At 36.6% G+C, this 12,148-nt stretch overlaps 1 long non-coding RNA gene across 1 annotated transcript in view; it reads right to left on the bottom strand.

The window, feature by feature from the left end:
* Positions 1-4,234: 4,234 nt before the first annotated feature.
* Positions 4,235-12,148, bottom strand: part of LOC125326109 — a 30,582-nt gene continuing 22,668 nt past the window's right edge. The window contains exon 3 of the long non-coding RNA XR_007203684.1: positions 4,235-7,285. This is a non-coding gene — a long non-coding RNA (uncharacterized LOC125326109). The remainder of the gene's footprint in view (positions 7,286-12,148) is intronic.

Genomic DNA, 12,148 nt, shown 5'->3' on the forward strand with positions numbered 1-12,148 from the left:
TTGGAAGACACACTACCTGTGCATTTCATAGGAAAGGATACAGCAGATGAAAACATCTGCTGTTTCTGAATTCCTCAAGTTGTTGAAAAAGAACTAGAACTGCTAATATTTAAAATTATAAACATATCAACATAACACTACCCACTCTGAAGGCAAGAAATATGAAACTGAAGATTTTAAATCTACATTCTCTAAATACAACATTTTACTAGTTACATCAGTATTATCAGGCAAAGCCAGCTGCTTGTCAATGGCTGCTGATCAGACTGAGAAGGAATGCCACTGCATCTGGTTAGGACAACAAATTAGAATCTAAAATGAAAAGAAATCTTACAAAATACATTGCCAACTGTTCATAAATGGTCACTCGGACAAAACTATACAGAAATCAGTGTCTATTTGACCATAGGGAGAGAATGAAATCACTTATATTGTAAGAAAAAGCACCGACAGGGCAAGGACAAAGGTGCTAATACACCGATGAACAGAACCAGGGCTAAGGGAAAGGATAGAGATGTCAAGTATGTCTGAGTGAGGAAAGCTGCTGCTGCTTGGGACATCCTGGGAATACAGGAGAGCAGGTGTCACTTGTAGGGAACCTAAAGAAAGGAGGGATACCTGCAGAGTAAGAGTAGAGTGTGTGTATGTGTGGAGAGAGAGAGAGAGCAGTACAGGTGCTATGCCTTGTCTGGGAATACTACTGGGTGGTGGAAAGAGTTGACTGTTAATCCTAAAATAATACCTCTCTTATTCACTGGAGTGGGGCAAATATGACATGGGTTTTAATGTAGCATTTTTATTTTAACTGTGCCTGAAGGCAGAATTTGAGCCTAACTGCATGGAGGCACTGAACAAAACACTTTAAAAATGGCCTTTATCTCAGGAAACATAAAGCCTGTTAAAGCTTGCTGTTCTTGGATAATATTTTGAGGAATGACAAATGGCACTGTGATCAAAATGTTTTTTTAAGTCTGTATGTCCTTTCTGAATACAACCAAATCTTTTACAAAATTTCAGTCCACCACAATTATAACCATTTTTTCAAAGAATCCTCACAGAACCACGACTCTTTCAGCAGATATACAACTCATCTAAGTACACGCAAACATAGAAGCATAGTGGAACAGAAGAAATGACTCAGTAAAACTCCCTGTATTAACACTGGGACAAGAATTTATTCAAATCCTAGGAAATTGTAACCTTATCCCGAAAATTTTCTTTAAAAAAGTAGATATCAAAGTCTCTAGCTTCTTTATAAGTTATATGGTACCAATGAAAGGAAAATCCAAGCCCCTACCAAAGTTAGAATTCGTCTTCAAAACGCTGGTGAAATTAAGCTTTTTTTTCCTTGGCTGCTTCTTGTGATCAGCCCTGAAAGTTTCTAGAGCCCTGATTATCTTTCCTGGGTTTAATCCAATCCTGATGGAGGCTGAGAGGAGTCTTTGTACCATTCCTCCCCCGCATCCTATCCCAAGGTACTCTTCTAAACAGGACTCAAGCTAAACTACACCAATGGAAGACATTGACAGAAGTTATTTTATACCTGTATTTAAATTACCTACTCTGTGCAGTGCATCATGATGAGTACCTTGCAAATATGTTAAGGAACCAGAGCCAGAGAAATTCTCAGCCTAAATATGTTAATTATATTTGTCTCAGATGGATTAACTGTGCAGAAGAGGAGGCAGTTAGGTCTCTCTTACATACCAGTTTGCTTTCTCTCTGCTTTGAGTGGTTGGGGCATAAGGCTTCATCAGTGGTCTATGTGATCATAAAATATTGACTAGAAATAAGAACAGATGTGCAGGATCTCTTTCATTCTGGCAGCAGAGCTATATCAGAATGGTACACGTTCCCCTTTCTTCTCACATTCTCACACAAGACCAGCTGAGGTTTTTTACAAAGTACTTATCTAAAAAAAATTTCCATGGATATCAGCAAAGGGAATATAATTAAGCTTCATTGGTTATACACAGCAATGCCTTTTAGAATTTTGCACTGAAATATCTGAAAGATAAAGTCTTGGTAAAAAGTCAAGTGTTTCTTCCTGTTTATAGAACATTGTTTTTTTGCCTGGAGTTTTATCTTGAACAATAATTCTGCATTCAAGGTCATTTATGACTCTTTTACGTGTAATCTTATTATCTTCCTAACACGGAAAGTAAGAATGTAAATAGGAAATAACTATGGGGCTTTTCTTTAGAAACCATGCATTTTGTTGCTTGAGTTTCTGAATTATCTTGAACATAACCCAGCTTGTTATGAGCATTAGAATAGAAATCCAGCTGGGCAAAACCTTGCACAGTAGTATGAGGTCATATTTTCAGAAACTCAGTTCATCTAGTCAGTAGTCTGCTTTTGAAAGAGTGCTAGCATGCCTTTCAAGGATAAGCATTTAGAAGTTTAATTATTCAGTCTCTAGCAACAGGTTCTGTAGAGAGTTTGTACCTCATGTAGCTGTTCCCTCTGGCAAGATCCCCCTGATATTCGGCAAAGCATGCGCGCATTTCAATCGACTTTACTTACTTTAAGGTGACTGATAATATCCTGTCCTTCTCAGCTGGTAGCAAATGTGACTATATCTGCTTATATTCTTGGTTGTGCACAATAAAAACTCTCGTGTGTGTCTAGTGATTCATCTTGGCTAGATGAATTTACAGTGTTTGTGCTTTCTAAATTTTCTGGTCAGGACTTGCATCTATGCCAGTCACCTGCAATGCCTGGTATCCATATGACCAGCTTCTCCAGTGTCACCCTATTGTAAATTGTGCAAATACTGGAAAGCATTTCAAATTACTTCCTTAGGCAATACTACAAACCTGGCCTACTGTTTTCAATAGCTATAGCAACTGAAATTATTCCTCCTGTAAATAAGTAATTTTATTCTTGGTTTGTCTTACCTTTTCCCAGAACATTCTTATTAAATTTATATAAGCATCCTTCTGTAACAGGCTGATTAAAAGAGAAGAACTGCATTTCATCCTGAGCTCATGTGCAAATATTTCCTCAGTTAACACATCTCTCCATTCCCAGTAGGATTAGATCATTGTATGTCTGATATTTCATAAGAATTTGCTGCTGGTTTGATAAACTGAAAAGACGGCATCTTCTTTACCACAAAGTTCTTTGCCCCACAAAAAAAAAAAAAAAAAAAAAAAAAAAAGGCCATACTGTAATATATAATAAATATATAGTACAGCTTCCTAAGATAGATTCCAAGAATTTTATGTGCTGTAATTTAATCCTTAGAAAACCAGAGGATATTAAATGAACTAAACTGTCTTAGCCAGAAATCTCTGATTTGGGCTGCTCTTTGATGTTTATATCTGAAAGTCTTTGATGTCTTAAAATTGTTTCAGAAATTAGAAAAAAATCTTGACTTTGTAAATCATTTTGTGATTACATAAATGACAATATGATGATGAATGGCACAGTATTCACAAAAATGAATCATTTCTCTGAATATTAAGTTAATCAAAAAACCAAGATTGTCTAGTATGAGCTCCTAGTGCTTTAAAGATCCTTTGGCACTCCAGATGCACAATGAAACAAAAATAGTGTAGCCTTATTATAAGCACCTTTCCACATCTGCAATCCTGTTATATAATAAACTCTTGTTCTTTTGTAGCAAGATTGCAGTGGTTCTTTTTTTCTTTCTTTTTTATTATTAATTTGAAACATGTGGGGAGAGGGTAATCCAGTAAGCCATAGGCATTTCATATCAGGGCTTTCATGCAATCATATGTAACGTCAACCATCTGGGTGGAAGGATAGATAGAACTTGCTTTATATCGATAGACTGTGAATGACAGCAAGGAGCAGAAAGAGTAGAGTTCTAATGAATATTACATATTTACTTCTACAAACATAGGCCCATTGATGGAACAAGCTGGTTTTGCTATTAAATAAAATAGCAAGCACTAGGCAATGTTTGTTGCATTTACAGCATTTCGAAAGTATAACATTGTAAGTGGATGCAAATGGGTACACATGAAAAACAAAAGAGAACAAGGTGCATGCATATACATGTGTAAAAAGAGAGATTTCTGCCAGCAATGTATTTTTCTGATTGGTGAAAAAATGACATTTTGAAATTCACCAAACCTAGTGATTAGGTAGACAATTAAAAGATAATAATTTAGAAACCAGATGTCTGATTCCATTTTGAGCAAAGAGAAAGCATTTTCTCTGAAAACACATTCATTTATTGTTTATTTTCAAAGTGAACCTTAAAATTAAATTACAGTGTTTGGAAGAAAAAAAATTAAATAGACATCTGAAAGAAATAGAATCTATTTATAATTTTACCTTTTTGACGTCAGAAGATATCCTAGAGGAAAGCCTTAGGGATATAAATTCTTCTCAGACTTACAGTAAAGGCATGCAAGTTTTTAAGATGCATTATCCTGTATCAAAGTTTTTTGAAAACCTGATAAAAATTTAAGAGTTCGTGCATCTGAAAGATTAAAACCAACAACCAATGCAAACAGTTAAAATTATTTACAGTCCTGTGAAATCCAAACTGCACACATGTGGAGTACTCTGTATGTTGTAAAAACTGCAGTTCAGTCTGGAATTCTGTACAATAGAAGTAGAGAGAAAAATATATGGCACGCAATATCTTTGCCTGTAGAGTACAAATTAGTGAGTTTCTACTCTGTGTTTAAGTAACATATTGTCTAATCATTAAGACAATTCTATGCTGATGTTTTCTTTTAATGTAGCATTCTAGGTGTTTATTGTCTGTTCTCTACAAATGACAGAATAGGAACAAATTCCAAGCTAAGAAACTGAACACTGAAATTACACTCTGTTTGCATGAATAGTTTTGTAAATATTAGAAGGCTAATCTTCCAGATTAGTTTTTTAGATAGTTAATAGTTTGACTGACTGTTGTTGCTGCTTGCATGAGTAGTGAGCATTCTACACCACTCCCAGCCTTTTGCATTCAGTACTTCATTTTAAAGAAGAACCAAAGCCATAAACCAGGAAATCACTTAATAACTTAATAAGTTCTCATGAAGTGAATGGCACTACTTCTACATGGGTATCTATGAACACAAGTAAGTGGTTTGCCTTTTTGGTACCAAAAAGCTCAGACCTATTGTATCAAAATATTCTGCTGTATTTAATGTATATTTCCTCAGATGCCACAAACACAGATACATTCAAGAGCTTTTATTTTAACCTAAATAAACTCTTCATGGAAACTTTTTCAGAAACTGAAGATGAGGGAACATGCCTTATACTCCTGTGGGGAAGAAGAGTGCTCTTTCAAAGGAAAAAGACAATGGGGTTCAGAACTCCAGATTTCAAGGATCAGAATCATAGAAATGCAGTTTGCAGGGGATATTTGGAGGTCTCTCCCACTAAAAGTTTACTTTTGCTAGCTGGCTCTAGTTAAGACATATCTTAGTGCTACCCTGCCCAGGAAGAAAAAGGATGTTTCAGTACTGTACAACCTGTCTACCAAAATTAGGATGTTTTTGTCATCTTTGTATCTCTCCTTCTAGTAGTTGTGGGTTGCTAGGTTGCTGATAGATCATTCCTTAGTCTCTTTGTCAGATTAAACAACTCCAGCTTCTTCAAAATGCATCACTGTAACCTCTTGGTTTTTGGCATCCCTCAGATTCCAGAGGGCTCCAAACTAGGCTTCGTTTTCCTTATACAGCTTCACCAGTGCCATCACAAGACAACAATAACTTCACTTGGTCTGATCCCATGCCCCCCCACCACTCCCCCCAGATATAGTCCAACACACGGTCTACCTTCTTTGCAGTTTGCAGTACTGGTTTGCATTCCACCTGTAGTCCATCACAACCTTGCCATTTCCCAACCTGTGTGGGTACATGAGGTTGTTCTGAGCCAGATTCAGAATCCTCATGATGTTTATGTTGGTCCGATCCTCAAGAACCCTTTGAATTAAAGCTTTCCGACTCTTCATGTCAATCATTCTTCATTATCAGTAATATCTGCAGATTTACCTGAGGACATATTCTGTGTAACTACCTAAGCTGTTGATGGAAATGCTGAACAATATGAGTCCCAGTACCAAACCATAGGGTACTTTGCTTATTACCAACTGGAACTCAAAGCATTGATTCTACTACACCTTTACTGTGGTGGTAGAGCCAATTTGCAATGCATTTAACAAACTGTTCTTTCAGTCCATACTTCCTCAGCTTTCACAGAAAATCCTTTTGGGGACAGTGCCAAAAGCCATCCTGAAGACTGGGTATCTGTTATTTTCCTCCTGCCTGTTCAACAAGCCATCTCATGACAGCAAACAATCAAGCTGGTCAAGTCTGAACTAGTTATTCATGATTGCTTTCATGTGTTTGAAGATGGATTCTAACGGGGCATGCTTCACAGTCTTTACAGGGATTGATATGCCTTAAAATTGCCCAAGTTTTCCTTTCATTTTTCCTAAAGATGAACATAGTGTTAACCATTTTTGGTTGCAAGGGATTTCCCTGATAACCACAGGGTTTTTTTCAGACACTGTAACATTGCAAACTCTGCAGCCAGCTCTTCCAGTGGCCTTGGATGAGTGCCATCCATCTCCATTATCTTTAAATTTCTCTCAGAAATACTTACCATGTTTCTACTGCATTATTTGGTTTCCATCTCTTCACCAAATTACATTGGTCAACACAGAGGTGTAAGATCAGGTATTACCTGTGGAAACCAAGACAAAACTCACAAAGTCTACTTCAACTTCTTCTGTATCGTTTCTCAGTAGCTTTTCTACCTCAGCAAACTCACATTTTTTCTTAATTTTACTTTGCAACTAACTTCAGAGTCTTGTTCCATCACCTTTTATGCCCCTGCCTACTTTTAGCTCAGACTAGATATTGGTCTGCACATTGTCTCTAAATACCAAAGAAATGTATACTATAAATGTGCTTTTTCATTTGTTTTCTTTCCACTTCTTGCATGTTCTCATTGCATTTCAATTAATCAGAAAAATTCTCATTTAGCCAAAAGAAAAACTAGTTAGAGGTCTTAGACCAGTCAAGTGGCTGTATTAGGCTGTACTGGTTCCTGATGTTCCAATCACCACTTTCTGACTTGTGAAGCTGAAATGAGAAGGGATCTCCATAGCCTGATGGACAAAATTGGCTTCTATGTCTTCTTGGTGATTTTCTGTAAGCAGTCTGCTCAGGAAACATGAAAAGTAAAATGGGAAACAGTGGCAGGTAAAATCTGAAAAGTCCAGGTTTCAGAAGGGACCCACTCAATTCTTTTGTCTTGTTTTCTGTCAGTGTTTGAGAATTTCTCTCAGCTGTGGAAAAAAAAAAAATAAAGTTTATTTTCAAACCTTTGACTTCTTGCCCCTTTGAAGCTTTTATTTTTCCAAGAATTTTTTGTCAGCCTCAAGACCAGCTGCATAACAATATGTTCTATCATCAACTGAAAACAGCACCTGTGATTGTAGCTGCAGAACGGTATTGTAAATTTCTTCTTTTTCACCCCTCTGAGAATTATTTTGTAAGAGTTCTAACATGCATATATATGGCCATGGGGAAACTTTACTGAATCCATTGTGGCTGAAAAGAGCACCGGGTTAAGTATGTCTGTTAGAGACTTTATGTCGCTACCTAGATTTGCAGTTGGTTTAATTCAATTTATTAATTTTCTTTTAATTTTTTGGTAATATAATGATTTTGAATATTAAAATGTTATTAGCCTGAACTCCCTGCTCTCCCAGCTTCTTTAAATCATTGTTTCTATGTTTGTCTTTGAATAATAAATCTAATAATGTCAACTCTTTCAAAAATACACAATGCAGTTAAAACGTGGTTTAAAATATTCTGAAGAAGTTAACTATATTACTAAATAGCAAATGAAAAAAAAAAAGAACAAATTATGTGATTGCTTCAGAATGCATTAAGAAACTCCCTTTCAACACAGGCTTAGAGGAATGACTCAAGAAATCCTGGGAAAAAATCTCTCATAGCAATAAAGGCTAAACCAAAACCACCATGGCTAATCTTCAACATCCTAGGACACTCCTTCTAACTGACTGCTGTGTACTAAGGTATATCAAGTTTTTAATTCACCGATTTTCTACCTGAGCTAAATTAAATGAGATTATATGTCCTTTTTTTACTTCTGAAAAATAGGAAAGAAAATAGATTTGCTCAATTGTTCAATCTTTCTGGAACTAAAGATAGAATGGATTGTTCCATTCCTAACTTATTTTCTCTGGATCTGGTCTCACAAATGAGATAATCCCAGAGAGGTTTAGCTTTGAAAGCAAAAGCGAGTGATTTGACTTTCCATAAGTTTATGAGCCAGGATTATCTATCAATTAAAGAATTAAGCTAGTAGACCAGACACAGTGGGTTTTTTCTTAGCTTTGCAACTAATGTATTTCAGTTACCCAATGCAAATAATCGACCCTGCTTCTCTTCAGTTTATCCTTTCACAAGGTGATATACTTACACATTTTGCTGGTGTAGTATTTACATGCCTATACTTGCAATTTAGACCCTTTCTACCAGTGTTTGAATAGAAGCAAGTATGAAAAGACAAAGTAGCAGAATACTATTACTTTCTACTACTCACTCTAGTGTGAGCAAAACATGCCATAGCCAGGACCCTCTATTTATGTGGGTAGCAGTAAATATCTGCAGGTCCTTCTTTGTGTGTTTACATAATTGCACTTGTGGTCTGGGGATGTTTTAAATGCAAGGATGAGTTTGTCCATGACTCACAATGTCCTTTGTGCAAATGAAATTGATGCTGTCGTTCCTCACTGTTGGCCTGGGGAAAATCCCTAAGGGGATTGGGATTTCGTTATTCAGTAATTCTCTGAAGCTGGGCAAATCTGAAGCAAAGATGACCTGGGACAGGACGTGAAGAAACTGCATTTACATCAGTGAATGCATTCTATTTATAGAATAGGTGGGCTATGAGTTCTCATTCCTTACTCTCTAGCTTTTAACATGCACTTGGGTACATTTATTTATTTATTATTTGCTTTCAAAATTTACTACTTACATATAGTTTTATTTGCTATTGTGCCCTCAGATCACAGTGTCTATGAGTAGCACTGCAATAGTTACTATGGCTTTTAGGTTCAGCCTTCGTATATTATATTTTCCCTTCACTGGACAGAGTTTGGAATTTGAAAGATTAGAAACATTTTCGATGACAAGATCTTTGGGCTTCATCTGTGTGTGGTAGCCTAGCCAGAACTAACTCCATCCTCCTACTAAGTCTCCAACCTACTGGAGAGCAGGAAAGGGTCCACCTTTCCTCCACACCACTGCCATCAAGGTAGTGTAGACACACAACTCCTCCTTCCCCTTCTCCAGCTAGGCTATGACTCTGGTTAGATCTTCCTCCTTTTAAAATACACTCTTTTTTTGGTCATGATGTGCATGAAAATGAATTTTTGTCTCATCTTCTGGTAATGCTAAAGTGTTCAGTAATAGCTGAGCTTTCCCTCTTACTAGTCACAGAATAAATATGGAGGAAGATTCAGTCCTTGCCTGGAATGCCCTCTAATCTAATATGTGATGCAAAGCAACATGTTTGTCATAAATCAGAGGGCATAAAAAAGTCTTGCCTTCCTCTTCATGTTGGGGAGGGGCTGGGACAAACACATCAACAAAAGTCATGTCTGCTCTTCTTGATACTCCCAGGGCAGCACTTTCCCAGGTATTAACTTATTTAGTTCCAAAAACCTTTTGCTCATTCATGATGATTATTGCCTTATAACTACTGATAAGCACCAAACTCTGTACTATACAAATATTTCACTTTTGTCAGAACCTAAAATAGAAAACAGGAGGAAGGATAAAAAGTGATGCAATGACCCATGTATAGGGAGGAGGAGAGACAGCTTTAGCATAGCTGTTCAAAAAAATCCGGTATCTTGACTCATTCATATTTCTAATAACCTCAAAAGTTTAGTATGTTATTTTACTTTTACCCAAAACAAATGAAATTGCAGTGTAGGCACCAGTATCTATGTGTCAATGTGTCTATGGAACAACTACATTGAAATTTCTTTTTTTAATGAATAGCATGACCAGGTTCCTGAAAATGAGGTATTATTTTGTATTCTAATGAGAATAAACAGAGACAGCTCAAATAATATTTAAAAACCTACATGTAAATTCTCTAGCATGTAGTGAATCATGTAATTGGAAAAAACAACCTTACATGAGATTTTGAAGTAGTCAAATGCTTACCTTGCCCAGATTTTTCTAACAAAATTATAGATTCTTTCATCTCAGTTGGTAGTGAGCAACATGTTTCACCACCTTTGAAACATTTTCTAAAGAAAATGCAGATTCAGGAACATTCAAAACATTTAATCTCGTACTTTAAAAAAAATATGAAAAGGAAAAATAAGAAAAATTAGTGTTTTCTATGGCACAGATTATTACAGATGTAGTAGACTGGAAAAGTTTTTACTGTGAGTTGAGCATGAAGGGTATTATAAAAACATTTAGGATAGTTTCTTTCCCTACACAAATACACATGAAACAAACAAATGGGTTAAAAATTATATGACTTAAGTAAATGGCTTTGGGCTTCTTTACCTTCTAATGTTAAACCTATAAGAATATATATAACTAATGCTAGTTCGAGTAACTTTACTATTGCTATTAATATTTTTATTACTAATAACAACATGAATTGTACAAATCAATTACACTGACATTGATGATCCCTTTTTATTCTGTAATCCAGTCAAAATTATTGTGTGTAAACAAAGCAACTGGGAAATCAACTGATTTCCTCATCCTTCAAAATACTGAAAATTGCATCTTTTTCATAGGAGTATATTTTAAACACCTTGTTTAAGACCTACCCTGCTAGAGCAGACTACAAGTTCTATGGCTTCAAATATTCTAGATTGCTTATACCTTTCTGTTAATGTTGCCAAATTTCTTAATGATTCTATGGATGCTTGAGCATGGTAAATTAGGGCAGCTCTGAGCTGTTGTGCCAGACAAAGGCCTGGGATTGGATAGCCCCAACAGCAAGTGAAAATGGGCTCTATGATTAGAGAGAGAGAGAGAAAGAGGGCAAACAGAGCCGTGAGAAGGGGGAGTTTGGGGGAAAGACTGATAAACCTCAAGAGGTGAGAAGACTAAAGCCCAGGAAGATACAACTAAACCATGTTTCACATGGAAAGTAAGGAAACCAGCCTCTTTTCCTCAGTCTTCAGTAGTAAGACCAGTTGTTCTCCAGGTACCCAGGCCTCTGAGCTGGAAAAAAGGGATAGGGAACAGAATGAAGACCCCATAATCCAAGGGGAAATGGTCAGCAACCTGCTACGTCACTTAGACACACACAAGTCTAAGTGTGTGGGGCTGGCTGGGATCCACACAAGGGTACTAAGAGAGCTGGAAGCAGTGCTCTCTGTGCCACTTTTCATCATTTATCAGCAGCCCTGGCTAACCAGGGAGGTCCCAAGTGCCTGGAAGTCATCAAATGGGAGGACCATCTACAAAAAGGGTCAGAAGGCGAATATAGGGAAGTACAGGTCTGTCAGCCTGATTTTATTCTGGGAAAGGCCACAGAGCAGATCATCTTGAGTGCCATCAAATGGCATGTACAGGACAACAAGAGAGATCAGGCCCATCAGGCAGGAGTTTAGGAATAATCCTGCCAGCAAGTATCTGTGAAAACTTCTGGCAAAGAATGTTACCTTCCCCCAGATCCCAATGGCAGAGGGAGAAGAAGATTTTGCTGCATAGTTTAAAAGGCAGTAAGCAGCACAATAAGTCTAAAGATTTCAGCCCTGCCACTGACATACATGGGAATAATGTGATAGAACACAGGATGAAAACTTTCATTTTACAGCTCATTTAAAAAAAATCTGGCAAATAACAGTAATGCTGATGTATACTTTTTAAATTACATTAGCAGAATCAAACCTTTTAGGTTAGTAAGCAATCGAAGCTTACTCCATGTTGTTAATAAAAAAATGTTCCAGATATATATTAATAATCACTTGATGAACATATATTACATATAATTAATATGAAAATAAATATTAAAAATCATATACCATACATGAAGGGACCAAGTTCTCACAGCTGAATACTTTAACGGGATCTTCTTAAGGTTAAAAGGCTCTAGAACACAAAAGGTCCCAGAAGTTAAATTCTAGATAACTCAA

This window comes from Corvus hawaiiensis, chromosome 1 (genome assembly GCF_020740725.1).
Source record: "Corvus hawaiiensis isolate bCorHaw1 chromosome 1, bCorHaw1.pri.cur, whole genome shotgun sequence".
Taxonomy (NCBI): domain Eukaryota; kingdom Metazoa; phylum Chordata; class Aves; order Passeriformes; family Corvidae; genus Corvus; species Corvus hawaiiensis.